Source organism: Triturus cristatus, chromosome 12 (genome assembly GCF_964204655.1).
Source record: "Triturus cristatus chromosome 12, aTriCri1.1, whole genome shotgun sequence".
NCBI classification, from domain to species: domain Eukaryota; kingdom Metazoa; phylum Chordata; class Amphibia; order Caudata; family Salamandridae; genus Triturus; species Triturus cristatus.
In genome coordinates this window covers 71,658,267-71,677,338 of record NC_140595.1, presented here as the reverse complement: position 1 = coordinate 71,677,338, position 19,072 = coordinate 71,658,267, and positions in this window count along the sequence as shown.

The following is a 19,072-nucleotide window of genomic DNA, read 5'->3' as shown; positions in this document are numbered from 1 at the left end:
TGAGTGACAGCAAGTTATAATATATAAAATGGCGCTAGCTACTTGTAATTCTGGGCAAATCACTTAATCTCCCCGTGCCTGAATGTGTAATGTAAATACGGTGCTTGTGTAAAGTGCTCCAATACCTTCGGGTCGAGTTTGCGCTATATAAATATGCAACAACAAAAAAAGAAAGAAATTCTGAGATTCTATCGCAAATGTGTTTATTGCCTCTACTTGCTAACATTTAAAAAATATACTGAACTCTGTAGTCGAACTTATCTTGTGTAGATTGTTGGGTGTTCAGCAAAGTCTTTGGGGTTCATGGATTCTCTAGAATGGGCATTTCTGGGACTGGAATGTTTTCAGACTGTATTTGATCTGTTTGGACTGGGCTGTGATGGCCTCTCTCTGAGTGCAGGTCTGGACAACTCAGTGGGTGTGAGACGCTGCTGACGAGCGTCCAGCCAAAATCATTACAAATAACTTCAACACAAAGTCCATGGCCCAAACAAAACAGTGGTCATTTTGGAGGTAGAGATGCAGTTTTAGGATGAGGTGTCCAAATTCTAGGTGTCTTCTTAAACGAGGCGGCTGGGGTGTGACAGTAAGCTTCGAACAGGATAAAAGGAGTGCTACCTTAGTTTGTAGTAAATTGTGTCATCTTTGGCATATGATTGTGTATATCTGTAACAGCGTTCCGAGGCCATATAGCACTATGCAAATCGTTCTTAACATAAAAGAACGTAGGGGCATATCATCAAGCGGCAGCGATAATTATCAATGAGCCGCAGTCAGCGCGAAAAATGTTATCGCCGGCTATCGCTGTTAATTATCGCCATGCTAGCGCTGTATCAACAATGCATAGCGCAATGGCGATAATTATACCAGCGATAGCGGTGTTTTCCATGGAACATCGCTGGTTTTTCAGCGATGTTCCATGGAAAACAGCGATAACCTTGCTGATACGACCCTGTGGTCGTATCAGCATAATCCACCCTCAATGGTAAATATACCTAAGTCAGCATTTTTGCAGACGTTAATTCGCCAAAAACTAACGTCTGCAAAAATGCGTGGGCCTCCTTGTAAATATCGCGATGTGCACATCAGCGATAATTTACAAGGAGTAACTGCCCAGTGACGCCCACTTTGCATCATGCAAAGCGAGGCGTCGGGAAAACGGGTGCTAACATGCGCTAATGCATGTTAGCATCCCCTTGTAGATAGGGCGATGTCATTTTCGCCGCTGTTTGGTCTTTTAAAGCCAAAAAAGCGGCGAAATGGTTTCTTGATAATATGCCCCGTAGTATCCAATATGTAGCAGTTTTTCAGAACTGACCACCAATGTTTGCTTCTAACCAACTAGGGGGTGTGAAGTGTATCTACCTCAGAAGAATGAAAGACTGAGTGCCGCGGCTAGGGGTCGAGGCAGTGAATAAACTGTGAAACACTAGCGCCTAATTGCCCTCTGTTGACTGCATTTGGCGCTACGTGAACGTTGTAAATCATTCTTTTTCGCAATTATAAACCTGGATGATTCGTAATCAAAATGTATTATTTACATTTCTTTCGCTTAAATAACTTCATGGGTATCTTGCACAACCTGAAAGGGGCAGTGACGTCAGGTCTCTGGTGTGTTTCTATGAAGCCGGCTGTAATGAGAGCGCCGGTCAGACGACACGACCTCTTTTGGAATGCATCGATCCCTTGGGAATGTCCAGGAGAGGGGCCCTTTCTTGGGGGTTCGCGGTGGAGAGTGGGGGCCTCCAGGGTGTATACTGTAAGAGCCCTCTCTGCCCACCCCAATCAGCGACCTCAGCTGTGTCTACTGCCATCGGTGCAATCACGGGCACATCTGGAGGTGATTTGGGCCTCTGGAAATCGCTCAGTAAGGCATGCGCTACCCCCATAGGATAAGGAGGTGGGGTGAGGGGGGAAAGGTCAGTTTAACTTTCTCAGGACTTTTTTTCCCGTCTGCCTACCTAGAGGACGCGGTAGAAATATCGCCTCTGCGGTCGAGCTGCAAAGAAATCCTAAGCCTTTTATATGACAAGAGGACTTGTTCGAATCTTGTGGAACAGCGCCACCAGCTGGTCATCTCCTGCCATGACCACGAGAAACTCCAGTACATGTATCAGAGGGTGCAGCTGTTCACTTTTATAGCCAAATTGCTAGCCTCACATCTGGAAACTGTACTGCTCGATATAATTAAGGATGAGCAGACAAGGCTCGTTTTATAGCAGAGCAACATTCCAGGGAGGAAATTAAAACACAACTTCAACTCAGATAAGTACTGCCAGCTACACAGTTTACCCATGTACCTGCCTTAGAATAACCTCGGTTGACTCCACTCGGCTCCACCTCCAGACGTTGTGTTTCTCCAACTATTGTAAGATTCTCAACCAAAAAAGAAATGAATACACCCTCTCGTGTTAGAGTTAGACAACTTATATTTTTTCCAAATCCGTAGTAGTTTTCAGGAGTACTTCTTTTGTGACACCCTGAAAAAGTACATTCAGAACAGTTATGCAGGCTTAATTCAGAATATACCCTTGCACAAAACATAGGAAAATAATTCTACATTACTGTGAGAAAATGGGATTCTATTGCTGTACCCCGCCCCCTTTCCCTTGGCGTTCGATGGAACTTTGTTAAGTTCTCGGTCCCTGCTGTCCAGGTGCCCAGTACCAGTGTTCTTTCCCTAAAACTGATCTACAATTTGTACTTCTGCCCCCTGTAAGTCCCTAGTAAGTGGTATCCTGGGCACCTACGGCCTGGAAGCCGAAGAGGGTCCCCTGGGACCTCTTCACTAAAACCATGCCACTGCCCTTGCAGCTTGCATGCCCTTGTGAGGTGAAAAACGACAAAGTCGACATGGCACCCTGTGTGCCATGTCTGCCAGCACTGCCTGGAGGCATAGGTTAGTCACCCCTCTAGCAGGCCTCACAGCCCTAAGACAGGGTGCACTTTATTTCAGGTGTGGGCATATTTGCACAAGCAGATATATCCCTATAATACATACGTCAATTCTTAAATATTGTAAGTAACAGGGAAGCCATAAGGAGCACATGCGCTAGAAGCTTGACCCCTCGAGTTCCCCAGCACCATGATGTCTTCACTGAAACCAGGAGTGTTTAATACCAAACAGCTCCTTGTACTAACTCCACACTGATGCAGATGTGAGATTTATGAAAACATGTATTCAGAGGGCACCTCAGATATGCCCCCTGAAAACGTACCAACCCTGGTGTGGTCTCTGACCGGCCGTTGGCAGCCAGTCACCACACAGTTATGTTTCTGGACCCCTGGGTGGAGAGCCTCTCCTCTCTGGGAGCAGAAACAATGCAGATCCTGGACAGAGGTGTCAAATCGTCCTCCCCCTCTCAAGGATAGGCCAGTGCTCGAGGAGGGAAGCTTCAAAGGCCTGTTGCCTTTGTTATATGACTCTCAGTCTCTGCTGCTAGCAGTAGATGGCAGCCCCTGGTTTATACCCCACCTTGGGTGGGAAAATTCAAAAGAATGGGAGGTGTGCCCACCTCTGCAAACCCCACCCCTAAGGTGGCGGAAGTGAAGTAAAGCACAACTTCCAGTCCCCGCCATCTTGAGGCTGGAGGGACCCCTCCAATCAGGGCTAGGCCTGTGCCCCCTCCCGCAGGAGGGTGGCACAATAAACGGTGTAGACATCCCAGGTAAGGTGTCCATTGTCCCTACCTGCTACTACCCTATAACACCCCCTAAATCTAGTATTTAGGAGGCTCCCTCAGAACTTGAAACTAGATCTGCGATGACCTAACAAAAAAGAAGACATCCCTGCGGAGAAGCCTGAAGACAACGACAGCCTTGTCCCCAGCTCTACCGGCCTGTCTCCAGCTTCGAAGAAACTGTGACCAAAACGCGACTTGTCTTAAAGCCAGTGAGCTCTGAAAGCCCTGGGAGGGCTGCTGCCTTCTAAAAAGACTCCAAGGGACCTGTCCAGAAGAAATGTACTCCAAGGACTCTGGATCCAGCTGGAGACGCAACTCCTGCCCACTCTGCACCCGACACCCATGGCCCTAGTCTGAGTGGCTCACCTGTCCAGTGAAGTCTACCCAGCGATCCAGTGTTGGTTGACCACTGCCGATCTCCATGGCAGCGCCTGCAGTGTGAATCCAGAGGCTCCCCCGACCTGCTCCGTTAAGAAGACTCAGACGTCGAAATGCACCCATACACCCAAAGACCCTGGGCCCTTGGTGAGCTACACCGATGGAGCCCCTATGACCCCTTACACCTCTACTTACCTCTGCTATCATTAGTCTCCCTTCTGCAACCTCCAGTGCCACACCTGCAGCCTGTTTACAGATAACAGAATCCTTATTGAAGAGAATTGGGCATCCAATGCTGAATTTGCATCCTGCACCTGGCCACCCCAGTGCCGCTGGTGGTGTATGTTTGGTGCTGCTTTGTGCCCCCCTCCCCCTGTGCTTGATCTAACCCCCAAAACAAATCCCCTGCAATCAATAAACTTACCTGCAAGCAGTGTGGCTTCAAGCACCCCCAGTCTCCATTGGAACGCATTGGGCCGAACTTTGATTTTTTACCACAGCGTCCGGCTGCCCCTGTGCCGCTGGTGGGGCATTTTTGGTACTCACCTGCCCCTTGCCCCTTGCTGACCTTTGGTCCTGAAGACTGGAACGGTAAGTGTGATACTTACCAGTTTAACCACGATATTGTTCTCCCCGTAGGATAACATTGAACTGTTCAGAAATTGTTCTAAGTGTCAACTTTTGAAGCTGAAAATATTTTTATTTTAAAACATACTTATTTTATTGCAAAGATCTTGGTCTTAAAATAAAGTACTAACAAATCTTATTTTTCTAAAATTGGTGTGGATCTCCTTCTTGAGTTGTGTGTCCATTATTGGTCAATGTTGTGCACTAAATCTCTTACTCTCCTCTCATTCCCAACCTAATGAGGGATTTACCTCTGCCACACTGACAACAGTAAATCTCTGCTACTTCCACAGAGGGAATGGGTGATGATAAGTTTGTGACATCCTACAAATTCTCAAGGTTGTGCCTGTTTCTAATTCTTTCAGGGTATTGTCCTTTGGAACTTCCACTTCCCCCACAACCCCCTCCCCAGATGGACTTACACTTGACTTATATTTACGTCTCATCCCTCATTTCAAATTCATAACCAACTCTGATCTTTGTAACCCCGGGATGTAGATGTACCCTTCCACTGAGAAATATATTGCCCTCTTTGTTTTTTTTACCTGTTGGAAGGCGGACCTCTGGGGAGTCAGCGGGACCACCCAGTGGGCTTTCTTACTGCAAGGAAGTAGCTGAGAGCCGCTGAGAAGCCTCCTAGGAGAGGTCCTTCCCCTATAATCGTACTAGCCCAGTAACACCACCACACAGGACTCGACACTGGTATCAGTTCTCATATATTTTTATCGGTAATTATCGTAGGTTTCTTTGGCAATATGTACAGGTGGATCGAGGGATCCGAAAAGAGTCTCAATGTCTTTGTGGGGAAGGGGTAGCGGGACAGTCTCAGTATCAGCCTGGTACGGGGGTACCCTGCGCCCAGGTATTAAGCCTCAAGCTGGGAGGGACTCCGGGAGTCGGAGCGTCGGGTGCCGGACACAAGGGCGGCCCGAAGAGGTCGAGCCGCGACGGGGTCAGCAGGGCTTGGAGGGTCAGTTCAGCTAGCTCGAGCCGCGACGAAGTCAGCAGGGCTCCGATGGTAGTTCCGCTAGGTCGAGCCGCGACGAGGTCAGCAGGGCTCCGATGGTAGTTCAGCGAGGTTGGGCCGCGATGGCGTCAGCAGGGCCCCGAGGTTTCCGTGAGGATCTTATTCTCAGCAAGGTGTAGCCGCGACCCAGTCAGCAGGGCTCGAGGTACAGTTCCAGGCAAGAGTCTTTTCTCCGTAGGGTCAGCCGCGATCCGATCAGCAGGGCTCTCGACTCCAGGATACAACTACTGTCCTGGTGCGGGTTCGCCCCAGATATATGTCTGGAGCCCTTTGATGTCCGGACCCTTGCGTCCGGGGGGCGGAGAGGCCGGGCTGGGAGAGGCCAGACGCCCAGCGGGAGAGGCGCCAGTGCCCAGGGAGGCCGGAGAGTGATCGCACCCAGGCGTTGGGGGACGGTTGGGGGTCCCATCGAAACTCCCCTCCTTCGGGATCGGGGGATTGGCCACGTGGTGCCCCCCTGGCCGGATCTTGGTGCCTCGATGTCGGGGTTTCGCTGGGGCTGCGGCCGGGAGGGCCGGGTCACGTTGGCTGGTGCGGGTAGATGTGTACAATCCAGGGGGGACCCCGAAGGGTGAAGAGGTCCCCGGTCGGCTTGAAAAGGGGGCCAGGACCACGCCACGAGGCCGGGTCCAACAGGCATCCCCCCCCAGCCGAAGGCAGGGAGAGTCACCCATCTCCTTGGGGGTTCTCCTCGCCAAGGCGGAAGAAACGGGACAGGCCGTCGGCATTGGCGTGGTCGTTGCCGGGCCGGTGTTCCACTGTGAAGTCCATCCCTTGCAGAGAAATGGACCATCGCAACAACTTCGGGTTCTCTCCTCTCATTTGCATTAACCACCGCAAGGGCCGGTGGTCGGTTTGGACCCGTAAGTGGGTGCCAAAGAGGTAGGGCCGGAGCTTTTTGAGGGCCCATACCACGGCGAAGGCTTCTCGCTCGATGGTGCTCCATCTCTGCTCTCGGGGCAGCAGTCGCCGGCTGATGAAGGCCACTGGTCTGTCAAGGCCTTCTGAATTTACTTGGGACAGGACCGCCCCAACTCCGTACTCCAAGGCATCGGTCTGTACTATGAATTCCTTGCTGTAGTCGGGGGCTTGCAGCACAGGAGCGGTACAAATTGCTGTCTTGAGGGTCTCGAAGGCCGCCTGGCAGCGGGGCGTCCAGTTCACCTTTTTGGGTTGCTTCTCGGACGTAAGCTCCGTGAGGGGTTCCACAATGCTCCCATAGTTTTGGATGAACCGCCGGTAATTGCCCGTGAGGCCCAGGAAGGCCCGGACAGCGGTTTGGGTGGCAGGGGGCTCCCAGGCCTTGATGGCGTCAACTTTTGGCTGGAGGGGAGCCACCTGGCCGCTCCCCACTTGATGACCCAGATAGGTCACGGATCCCTGGCCTATCTGGCATTTGCTGGCCTTTATCGTGAGTCCGGCTCTCTGGAGGGCGGCCAGAACCTCCCCGAGGTGCCCCAGGTGCTCGGCCCAGTGGCTGCTGAATACGGCAATATCGTCCAGGTAGGCGGCGCTGAACGCTTCCAGCCCGGCCAGGACCTTGTTCACTAGTCTTTGGAAGGTTGCCGGGGCATTCTTCATGCCGAAGGGCATCACCCGAAAGTGGTAGTGCCCATCGGGAGTGGAGAAGGCGGATCGCTCACGGGCGCCGGGGGTGAGCCTGATCTGCCAGTATCCGGCAGTGAGGTCGAAGGTGCTTAGGTAGCGGGCTGCTCCTAGGCGGTCGATTAGTTTGTCTGCCCGAGGAATGGGATGGGCATCGGTCTTGGAGACGGCATTCAACCCTCGGTAGTCCACGCAAAATCTGAGTTCCGGGGTGGTGCCTGGGGCGGCGGCCTTCGGCACCAGGACCACTGGGCTGGCCCAGGGACTGTCGGAAGGTTCGATGACCCCGAGGGCTAGCATCTTGGCGAACTCGGCTTGGATGCAGGCACGCACTCGGTCGGGCACCCTGTAGGCTCGGTGTCGCACGGGGGGGCTGTCCCCGGTGTCGACGTCGTGGACGCACCAGGGAGTGACCCCGGGAGTGAGGGAGAAGAGGGCAGCGAAGGGTTGCAGCATCTGTTGACAGTCGTGGCGCTGTTCCGAGGTCAGGGTGGTGGAGAGTTTGACGCCCTCTATGGAGCCGTCTTGGTCGGAGGTCCTCAGGAGGTCGGGCAGGGGCTCGGAGTCGCCTTCGCCCCCATCGTCGGTAGCTAGCAGCAGGCTTAGTTCCGTTCGGGCAAAGTGGGGTTTGAGCCGGTTTGCGTGTAGAACCCGGAGGGGGTTCCTGGGGGACTCCAGGTCGACTAGGTAGGTGACGGGGCTCTTCTTCTCCACCACCTTGAAGGGCCCGGTCCATTTTTCCTGGAGGGCACAGGGGTCCATGGGCGACATGACCCAGACTTGCTGGCCTGGCTCGAACTCAATGGAGGAGGCGTTCTGGTCATACCAGCGTTTCATGTCCTCTTGGCTGGCCTCGAGGTTGGCCTCGGCCAGTGCCCGGAACCTCCAGGTTTGGTTCCGCAGGGTCAGGAGGTACCGGTAGACGTCGGGAGGGGCATTTCGGATGTTCGTCTCCCAGCCTTCCTTGACCAGGCTGAGGGGACTTCGGACAGGGTGTCAGTACAAGAGTTCGAAGGGGCTGAACCCCAGAGACTTCTGCGGGACCTCCCGATAGGCAAATAGGAGGCAGGGCAGCAGGACGTCCCATTTCCGCCTCAGGGGCTCTTCCAGGCCCTTGATCATCCCTTTCAGTGTTCTGTTAAAACGTTCGACTAGTCCGTTCCCCTGGGGGTGGTACGGGGTGGTGAACTTGTAGGTGACCCCGCATTGTTGCCATAGGGACCGCATGTATTTTGATATAAAGTTCGTCCCTCGGTCGCTCACCACTCCCCGGGGGAACCCCACTCTCGAGAAGATTCCCATCAAGGCCCGGCCCACCACGGGGGCTGTCACAGTTCGGAGAGGGATGGCCTCAGGGTATCGGGTGGCGTGGTCGACTAGAATGAGGATGAAGCGTTTAACTAAACAAATATCAGTACCGCACTCTTACCGCCTTAAGAAGCACATAGTCCCCGGTCCACCACCGATTTTTCGGATTGTGTGGAGGGAGTCACGTGCAACAGGAAGGGGCCGGCACTTCCGGTCCAACCCTCCAATCAGCGTAGGGCAAAACAAGTTAAAACCCGATGACCAGCGCAACGCGCAGCGGACGCGCTTAAAGTGAATGGTGAGAGCGAGAACGAGAGTGCCTGCTTTTACGTTAGAGGAGCGCCTGGCAAAGGGCCCTCTGTGTCATTGAACAATTTGTTAGATTGGAGCGCCTGGTAAAGGGCTCCCAACATCGCCGTTAGTAAGATTCACGTAAAGTTTTAACATTGTTTTATTTTTTAACATTGTGTAAAATTGTGTATCTTTTAAAAAAAACTACATTTTAACTAAACAAATATCAGTACCGCACTCTTACCGCCTTAAGAAGCACATAGTCCCCGGGCCACCACCGATTTTTCGGATTGTGTGGAGGGACTCACGTGCAACAGGAAGGGGCCGGCACTTCCGGTCCAACCCTCCAATCAGCGTAGGGCAAAACAAGTTAAAACCCGATGACCAGCGCAACGCGCAGCGGACGCGCGCAGCGGGCGCGCCGCCGGCGCGCCGAAGGGGCGCCAAAGGCAAGCCCGTCTGCGCCCGTCCGCGACGGGCCGGGACCAGGGGCCATATCCCCTGCACAAATGGGTAGCCCCTGCCAAGGTAGAACGAACTACCGCACTTACTACTCTAGTGATGAGCTCAAGAGCCTCAACAATAAAACAACTAGTAATCCAGCATTATGTGCACGAATGGGACCTGTAAATACCACAGGCCCCTTCTGTTGCATTAACTGTAGATGGGAGAGTGTCAGTTGGCTCGAGCCCACTTCAACAAATACCCCAAATCTTATCCTTAAATGCATTTATATCAATGCCAGATCCCTACCCAGACATGCTATGGAAATATGGGATATCTTGACTGAAATTAATCCTGATTTAGCCTTCATAACTGAAACTTGGCTCGATCATCATAGCACCCCCGACATTGCAACTGCCCTCCCAAATGAGTATAAAATACTTCATTTAAATCGGACAGAGAAGAAAGGCGAAGGGGTAGCCCTACTATTCAAAGATTCCCTCTCTTGTAGACAGGAGGTAATCACACAGGCCAACAGTCACAAAGCTATGGCCTTCTCGGTGTCCATAAACACCAACATTCTATTCGGAGGAGCTATAATTTACAATCCCCCAGGCAGCACGATGGATTTTTGTGCTCAGCTCCTTGCACAAATCATGCCAGTCTGTCTTAAAAATAAAAACTTCCTGCTGATAGGGGACTTTAACATACACCATGATAATGGTAACAATGCCCTCACCAAACAACTACTAGAGGATATGGAAATTCTACAGCTTACCCAGAAGATCAATCAGCCCACACATATAGCAGGACACACTTTAGATTTAATCTTTTCTAACATAGAAACTATCGAAATCAATACAATAAAACAAATGACATGGACAGACCATTTTCTAATTGGGTTTTCGATCAAACTATTTTCTAAAAACTCCAAGCCACGAACCTGGACATCAGCCAAAACCAAGAGCTGGAAAAGATTCTCGGTTGAAAAATTTCAGCAACATTTTTCACACATAAACTCAGCTACCATTGACCCGAATGATGAAATAGAGTAACTCCAGACTAACATTAGTAAGGCTCTAGATCACTGTTCTGTCATACAATCCCAACACAAAAACAAATCCACTAGATCTGAGAAATGGTACGGACCAGAACTAAAGATAATGAAAAGGAAATGCACACTATGCGAACATAAATGGAGACTCAATAAAACCGATGAAACTAGAGCCATCTACAAAAAAGAACATACACTTTACAATAAAGCTATTAGGAAAGCAAAGAAGGAATACTTTTCGCATAGAATAACAGAAAACAAAAACTCCTCGAAAGAACTTTTTAAAATAGTCAGAGAACTATGCAGTCCTACGAGTCTTTCAACAAACCTCTCTCCTTCTCAAGAAAATTGCAATAAAATCAATGATTATTTCTGTGACAAAATAGACACAATCTATACTTCATTCTCCAGCACCGAGCTGAAACACATAGAACCTCAGGGGCCACCCTCTACGCAGGCGAACTGTCTCAAGTTCGGTCCCTTCTCAGAGGAAGAAGTGAGCAAAGTCATGCTAGAAGTAAAATCAGGCTCCTCTTCAGACCCATGCCCTCACTTCATTTTTTCACAATTAACCCCGATAATATGTCCGGCTGTTACAAAAGCTTTGAACTCCTCTCTTAATTCCGCAGAATTTCCCAAAGCCTGGAAAAATGCCATAGTGACCCCTCTACTAAAAAAAGTGGGCACTGATGTTAACAACCCGGCTAACTACCGGCCTATATCTCAACTACCCTATTTATCTAAAGTGCTGGAAAAACTAGTCAACAGACAGTTGTCCAACTTCCTGGAAACAAATGATTTATTGGACATATCTCAAACAGGGTTCCGAACGAATAACAGTACAGAGACAACCCTCCTAGCAGTAATGGACAACATCAGAATCAAGGTAGATCAGAGGAAAACTGTTGCCCTGATACTATTGGACCTCTCGGCGGCATTCGATACCGTACCCCACAATCGTCTACTGGAAATCCTTGCAGCAAAGGGAATTCGGGAAAAAGCCCTAGGGTGGCTACAGTCCTTCATCCAGGATAGGACACAATCAGTACAGATGGGTGATTTCCTATCTCCTCCCCGGAACATCAAGTATGGAGTCCCACAGGGGGCTTCATTGAGCCCGACTCTGTTCAATATATTTGTGTCCTCACTGGCCAAAATAGGACGATAATGGGGCGTCGGGATCTGCTCTTATGCAGACGACACCCAACTGATGATTTCACTGGACGAGGAGAATGACCCCAAAGACAAATTACTCAACTGCCTTACAGAATTAGCCACTTGGATGCATAGTCACTGTCTTAAACTTAATGCAGACAAATCTGAAATAATGCTATTCGGCAGACATTCCCAGCTATGGGACAACAGCTGGTGGCCCACAACATTAGGCACCCCCCGGACCCGACTACAACGGCCAAGAATCTAGGGGTGTCATTGGACACCATCTTAAGCATGAAAACCCACGTATCCACAATATGTGGTAAAGGCTTCGCATTACTGAAAATGCTTAGAAGAGTCTTTCCATGGATACCATTGGAATGCAGAAAGATCCTGGTCCAATCTCTACTAATGAGCAGGCTGGACTACGGAAACTCTCTGTTTGTTGGAATGAGTGACTATCTCTTCTCTAAACTACAAACCGTACAAAATGCCGCAGCCAAGGCAATATGCAACAAAAGAAAATACGACTCAGCCAAGAGCTGTATGAGAGATTTGCACTGGCTGCCGATGAGACAAAGAGCTATTTTTAAGCTACTGTGCATAACACATAAAACACTGCATAATACAGGCCCGTGCATTCTAAAAAACAAAGTTACACTCTATACCCCATCCAGAAATCTACGCTCCCAAACTACTGCTAGAGCCAGAACCACACGCGTGAAAACTGCAAAGATGGGGGGGCGAGCCTTCTCCCACCTGGCGGCAAACAGTTGGAACAATCTGCCAGTGAACCTTAGATTAATAACTAATTACCTGTCCTTCAGAAAGCAGCTAAAAACGTTTCTTTTTCCTAAACCCGACTAAAACTTAACCATCTTGCACTCTCCCCTCACTACCTACTCACTTTTTACTGCAACTATAGCGCCGTGATATTCTATCTGGGATGATTGTTTGCGCTTTACAAGTACCCCCTAACATTAACATTAACACCCAGGGCGGTTCGGGGGTCCAGGGGCCCCACTATGTCGATCCCTACTCGCTCGAACGGGGTGTTGACTGCCGGGAAGGGCTGGAGAGGGGCTTTGACCCGTCCCCCAGTCTTCCCGCTGGCTTGGCAGGTCTGGCAGGTTCGGCAGTGATTGTCCACGTCCTTACGCATTCGGGGACAGTAGAAGTGGGTCACCAGGCGGCTGTATGTTTTGTCTTGCCCCAGGTGCCCGGCTAGGGGCACATCATGTGCCAGATTGAGGAGGAAACCTCAGAATCGAAGGGGGACCACCAGCACTCGACCGGCCCCTAGTTCTGCGATCTTCTGCTCGCTGTAGAGCAGGTCATTGTCCCAATAGACCCAGTGAGTTCCCGTTTGGTCACCGGCGGCCTGGGCGGCCACCTGCTGTCGGGTCCCCTCGAGGGAGGGGCAGGTTTTCTGTTCTTGCTGGAACTGTTCCCTTGTGGGGCCCCCGTTGTGGCGCCATTGTGCAAGTTCAGGGAGTTCGCCGAGGGAGGCGATCTCGTTCTGGGGAAGTTCGGACGGCCCGGCATCCGCGTCGGGTTCCTCCTTCGACAGAGGGAGGTGGTGGTTCGGGCCCCTCGGGCTCGTCGGGGGCCGCCGCTACGGTTGGTCGGTGGTCCTGAGCGGTCATGGACCGGGTGGTGGCGCAGGCCCATTCGGGCAGTCCCAGCATCCCTAGATGCTCCCGGCGCTCAACCTGGGCCCAGGGGGAACGTTCCAGGTCGTTCCCCAGGAGGCAGTCCACCGGGGCGTCGTCGCGGACGGTCACTTTCAGCAGGCCTGACACTCCTCCCCACTCGAATGGAATCCGGGCCATCCGGCACATGCTCTCGGTGTTGTCGGCCGTCCGGACGGGGCACAGTACATGAGGCAGGATCTGTTCGGAGGTCACCAGGTGGCAGCGGACAGCGGTCACGCTGGCTCCAGTGTCACGGATGGCTTCGGCCCGGCGTCCATTAATGGTGACCCACTGCTGGTATTTCTGGGTGTTGCTCGGGATGGGGGTTTGGGGCACCATTTCTCGGCTGCCCAGCATACGAGGGACATGGCTGCCGGCTCCCACTCGGTGGACCCGGCGTCGGTGTTCTCTTCCTCCTCCTCCCCTTCCCCCAGGGCGGCGGCCGCCAGCTGTCGGGGCGGGGGCCCGGTGGTCCCGCTTCGTCGGTTCATGGGGCAGGTTGGGTCACTGGCATAGTGCCCTGGTTGTTGGCAGCTGTAGCAGGTTACCGTTGGCCAAGGTCCTGGTCGGGCTGGGGTCGTCCCCCTTCGTGCTAGGGTCGGGGACGTGCGGTTCGAGGGCGGGCCCCGAGAAGGACTCCGGGGCGGCCCTGCTGTAAAGTCTCGGTTCCGGTTTGACCCTCCTCCTCCGCCGCGCTGGCGGGGGGGTCCTGTGGCGTTCCGCTGGTACTCCCCCATCGAGTTCCGGGGGACCCGGGTGTTCACCCACCGATCGGCCTCAGCGGCGAGCTTGCGCGGCTCGGTCAGTTTGCTGTCGAGGAGGTGCTGTCTTAGCTCGACGAAACAGTTGTTGGAGAGATGCTCCCAGACAATGAGGTCGAACAGCTGCTCGTAGGAGGTGACTTTGCTGCCCTTGACCCACCCTTCCAGGGCTCTGCTAAAAAAGTCGACGTACTCCACCCAAGTGGTACCGGGGAGTTTCTTGCAGTCTCGGAAGCGCTGGCGGTACATTTCTGCGGTGAGGCCATAGCGGGTGAGCAGGGCCTCCTTCATGTGATCGTACGAGGTCATCACGTCGTCCGGGAGCTGTAGCAGGGTGTCTCGACCCTCGCTGAGGAATCGTCCCCATAGGTCGGCACCCCAATCCTTCCGGGGTACCCGATGGGAGGTCATGGCCACTTCGTAGGCTTTGAACCATTGTTGGATGTCGTCGTTCTTGTAGTATTCTTTGACGACATCCTTGGGGATATGTACCTTCGCCTCTGTCGGCGGAGGAGTGTCCTTGTTTCCGGGGGTGCCGGTCTCCCCCTTTTTGGACTTAAGTTCAAGCTCCTTGAGGCTCCGCTCGTGCTCGAGGGTTAGCCTTTTCTCCTCCAGTTCTCTGTGCCGTTTTTTTTCCTCAATCTCTTCTTGCAACCGTAGGGCCAACTTCTTTTCCGCCAGCAGGAGTTCTCCGTCCAGCCGGAGTCGTGCGAGTTCTAACTCATGGGTCCGGACCCTCTCCCGCTCCTGTATCCCTTCTGGGGATAGGCCGGCTTCCATGCTGTTTCTTCCCCCATTTGCCGGGGCCGTGGTTGGCTGTAAGGCTACGTTTAGTTCTGACGTTCCTTCGCTTTGGGGTGACACTACTTCGGACTCTACCCAGGCTCTTAGGGCTTTCTGCATGTCCTCTTTTGAGCCTAATCCGGTGGTCGAAATGCCTTTGTCTTTACAGAACTGTTTGAGTTCTTTGTGGGTATATTCCTCCAACCGTTCTTGGTGGTCTCCTGGCTGCTCATGGTTATTCTGCGTCTGGTTAGGTAGCGGGTGAGTTACTTGCTGTACGATTTGCGTCCGGCTCGGACCCCGTCGCTGGCCACCAAATGTTGGAAGGCAGACCTCTGGGGAGTCGGCAGGACCACCCAGTGGGCCTCCTTACTGCAAGGAAGTAGCCGAGCGCCGCTGAGAAGCCTCCTAGGAGAGGTCCTTCCCCTATAATCGTACTAGCCCAGTAACACCACCACACAGGACTCGACACTGGTATCAGTTCTCATATATTTTTATCGGTAATTATCGTAGGTTTCTTTGGCAATATGTACAGGTGGATCGAGGGATCCGAAAAGAGTCTCAATGTCTTTGTGGGGAAGGGGCAGCGGGACAGTCTCAGTATCAGCCTGGTACGGGGGTACCCTGCGCCCAGGTATTAAGCCTCAAGCTGGGAGGGACTCCGGGAGTCGGAGCGTCGGGTGCCGGACACAAGGGCGGCCCGAAGAGGTCGAGCCGCGACGGGGTCAGCAGGGCTCGGAGGGTCAGTTCAGCTAGCTCGAGCCGCGACGAAGTCAGCAGGGCTCCGATGGTAGTTCCGCTAGGTCGAGCCGCGACGAGGTCAGCAGGGCTCCGATGGTAGTTCAGCGATGTTGGGCCGCGACGGCGTCAGCAGGGCCCCGAGGTTTCCGTGAGGATCTTATTCTCAGCAAGGTGGAGCCGCGACGCAGTCAGCAGGGCTCAAGGTACAGTTCCAGGCAAGAGTCTTTTCTCCGTAGGGTCAGCCGCGATCCAATCAGCAGGGCTCTCGACTCCAGGATACAACTGCTGTCCTGGTGCGGGTTCGCCCCAGATATATGTCTGGAGCCCTTTGATGTCCGGACCCTTGCGTCCGGGGGGCGGAGAGGCCGGGCTGGGAGAGGCCAGACGCCCAGCGGGAGAGGCGCCAGTGCCCAGGGAGGCCGGAGAGCGATCGCACCCAGGCGTTGGGGGACGGTTGGGGGTACCATCGAAACTCCCCTCCTTCGGGATCGGGGGATTGGCCACGTGGTGCCCCCCTGGCCGGATCTTGGTGCCTCGATGTCGGGGTTTCGCTGGGGCCGCGGCCGGGAGGGCCGGGTCACGTTGGCTGGTGCGGGTAGATGTGTACAATCCAGGGGGGACCCCGAAGGGTGAAGAGGTCCCCGGTCGGCCTGAAAAGGGGGCCAGGACCACGCCACGAGGCCGGGTCCAACATTACCTTTGTAGGTAATGGCTTTCCGTCTTTCTCTTGCTCTGTCTTTCTGCTTTGTTGACTTTCCCTCTCTTGCTCTTTTGAAATCTCTAGTGAGATAAAGTAAGTACCGGTCCTTAAAAAGGAGTGCCGGTGGCCTCCATCAGCAGCCAGCTGCTCAAATTAAGCACTGCTGATGTAATTCACTGGATGGCCCCTTTAAGTCACCGGTGAATTTTCTTGTTGCGAAAAAAAGAACCATTTCTGATATCTAGATTTGAACTATGTCCACATTGCCCTTATCCTTCTAGAGATGCGGGTTCCATTTGGTTACTCGATCCACCTTGTGAGTCCCCAACTGTGATGTGTTCTTTGTCAACGTGGCTTATTTTTTTCTCATAGTCAACCCACACCCATGTATGGAATTTACCACCCAGATAATTACCTGGTTCAATAAACTGATCAACCCCACAATTTTCTCCGGGCATATTTCTGCTGGTTGAACTTGCTGAAATATACTGGCAGAAAAGGACTGATAAAAACCACCCAAAAAGCACCAAAATGCACATCATCCTTCATTTTGTAAGAAGAGGTCATTAACGAATGAATTTCAAATTCCTGGTGTTTCAGATTTCACCATTTGCAATAAAGGTCTCATCCTCCCCCCAGGGCACTCATAAATAGGGTTGAGTTACACCTTGTTAGGAGGCCATTAGATGGCCGGTTTATAGTGACACTCCCATCTCACTTGCAGGAGAAGGAGTGCACATGGTATTAACATCTCCATATTGCTTGGTGGGGTCCATTTTGATGAAACTACTTCCAATGGTGTGTAGAAGCACTTTCAGCAAAACTGAATGCAGGGCAGGTCGCCACGTTGTTTGGGTCTCTTTATAATTTCCTTTTGTTTCGATTTAAAAATAAAAAATAAAACGCTTCCTTGATTCAGATGAAAAGTTTTCTTCCTGGGCATGCGAGCCATTTTTGATTTCCCCTATTTGTATTTGCCATGAACTAATGGCAAACATGGACAGGGAAAATCACCCTAAATAGGGCAGCGCTAAACGTGGCAGCCCTGTGACGGACATGATGCTTCTAATGCACCAGCGGAGGCTCAGCCAGTGCTCGTCACTGCTACTCCTGCTCTGAACTGGCCGGTAAAACCAGTGCCAGGGCTCTCATCAGGAGGCCACTGCAGCTTGCACCACACATTGCCACTGCTATGCTGCAAATGATAGTAACAACACAACTTCTAACCATCACACTCATACAAGTGTGACAACTCCGACTATTCCAAGCCCCTGAAGCTATTAGACTGGATTGTGTGGCAGATAATAGTCATTTTAATGTGTATTGAGTTAATAAACAATTGTTGTTGTGGTCATCTCTAAATTATCCAGACACCACCACCTTGTGGCAGGCTGTCACAAACGCTGATGTTGACAATTAAGTGCCGGTGCCGAGCACCAGACACCACTGGCTCAAATTAAACACTGGGAACTCTACATTTGATCAGAAGGATCCTATGATTTTTGAAGGTACTCCTTCTTGACTCTAAATAGGAGACAATTGAATGAGTGTCTTTGCCCACCACACCATCTCCTAATTCAAATTGCTTCCGGCTTCGTGTTTTTATCTCTATTGCCCCTCTCCTTTGAGCAATTGGAAATATGTTTTATACCTTTTGCAAATAGGCATAACTTCCCTTCGAACAAACATTGATGTAATATCGCTTAGGGCACCTTATGAGATGTAGGTAATTTGAGTCTTTACAAACTCACTTGATTAATGGCACAATCTGAGATGTGTCAAACTCTGAAACTTTTTGGGGAGGTTTAAGTTCAAAGTAGTTTGAATCTAACACTGTCTTTCCAAGTTTGCATGTTAACAAAACCCCTGTTTTCATGTGTCATTCTGTGAAGACAGAATTATGTACATAACAGCCTTTAAGATCATAAGTCTATCAAATAACCTGTCTTTTGAATTACATCTTTCATATTCCAGGTCCAGACACACAAGGCCATGGAGATTTAGGGCCCATCATGCTAATTATTGATTCTACTACCACAAGTTGCTTGGATACAGAAAAGATGCACAGAAAGATCAAAGCAATGATAAAAAAAATAGTATGCAACATATTCACAATACATATCAAGCCCTGAGAAAGCAAGAGGACTTGCAAACATGTTGGTTAAACCTGCATACATTAATGAAATTAAGAAAAAAGGGCTTCAATGACAAAACATAGAGGGAATATATATTGCAATACTAAAATATTGCTTCAAAAATTTAGAGGACACAAATATCGATTTACATATATTTTATCTAAGGTACAAAAACATTGACTACAAGAATATCAAGAACAAAAATATTGGAAATATATAGGTCAGTATATATATTTAAAAGTACTTATTAAAATAACTTTAAAAAATAAATACTTAAAAATATGTTTCAATATGTACATATATAAAATATAAAACATAAACATACATTTAATGATTTTAAAAAACGTCACAATAAATTCAAACAACAAATGTGTAAGCTAATAAATTCTCAAATAATGTAATTAAATACAATTTTTATAATTAAACATGTATACAAATACCTATAGACATGATAAAAACGATATATAGGTAATAAAATAAACAAAATTATAATTATAAAACGTAATAATTACATTATTAAAATTATATAAAGAATACATTACTAAAACTAATATTGCTAATAGAATAAACCCTCAAAATATGAAACTATATTGATGAAAATAAAAATATAGAATTAAAATAAATACACATTTTAAAATTAAATAGCAAAAAATATATGTAAAAACACAGAGAAACAAATAAAAAAA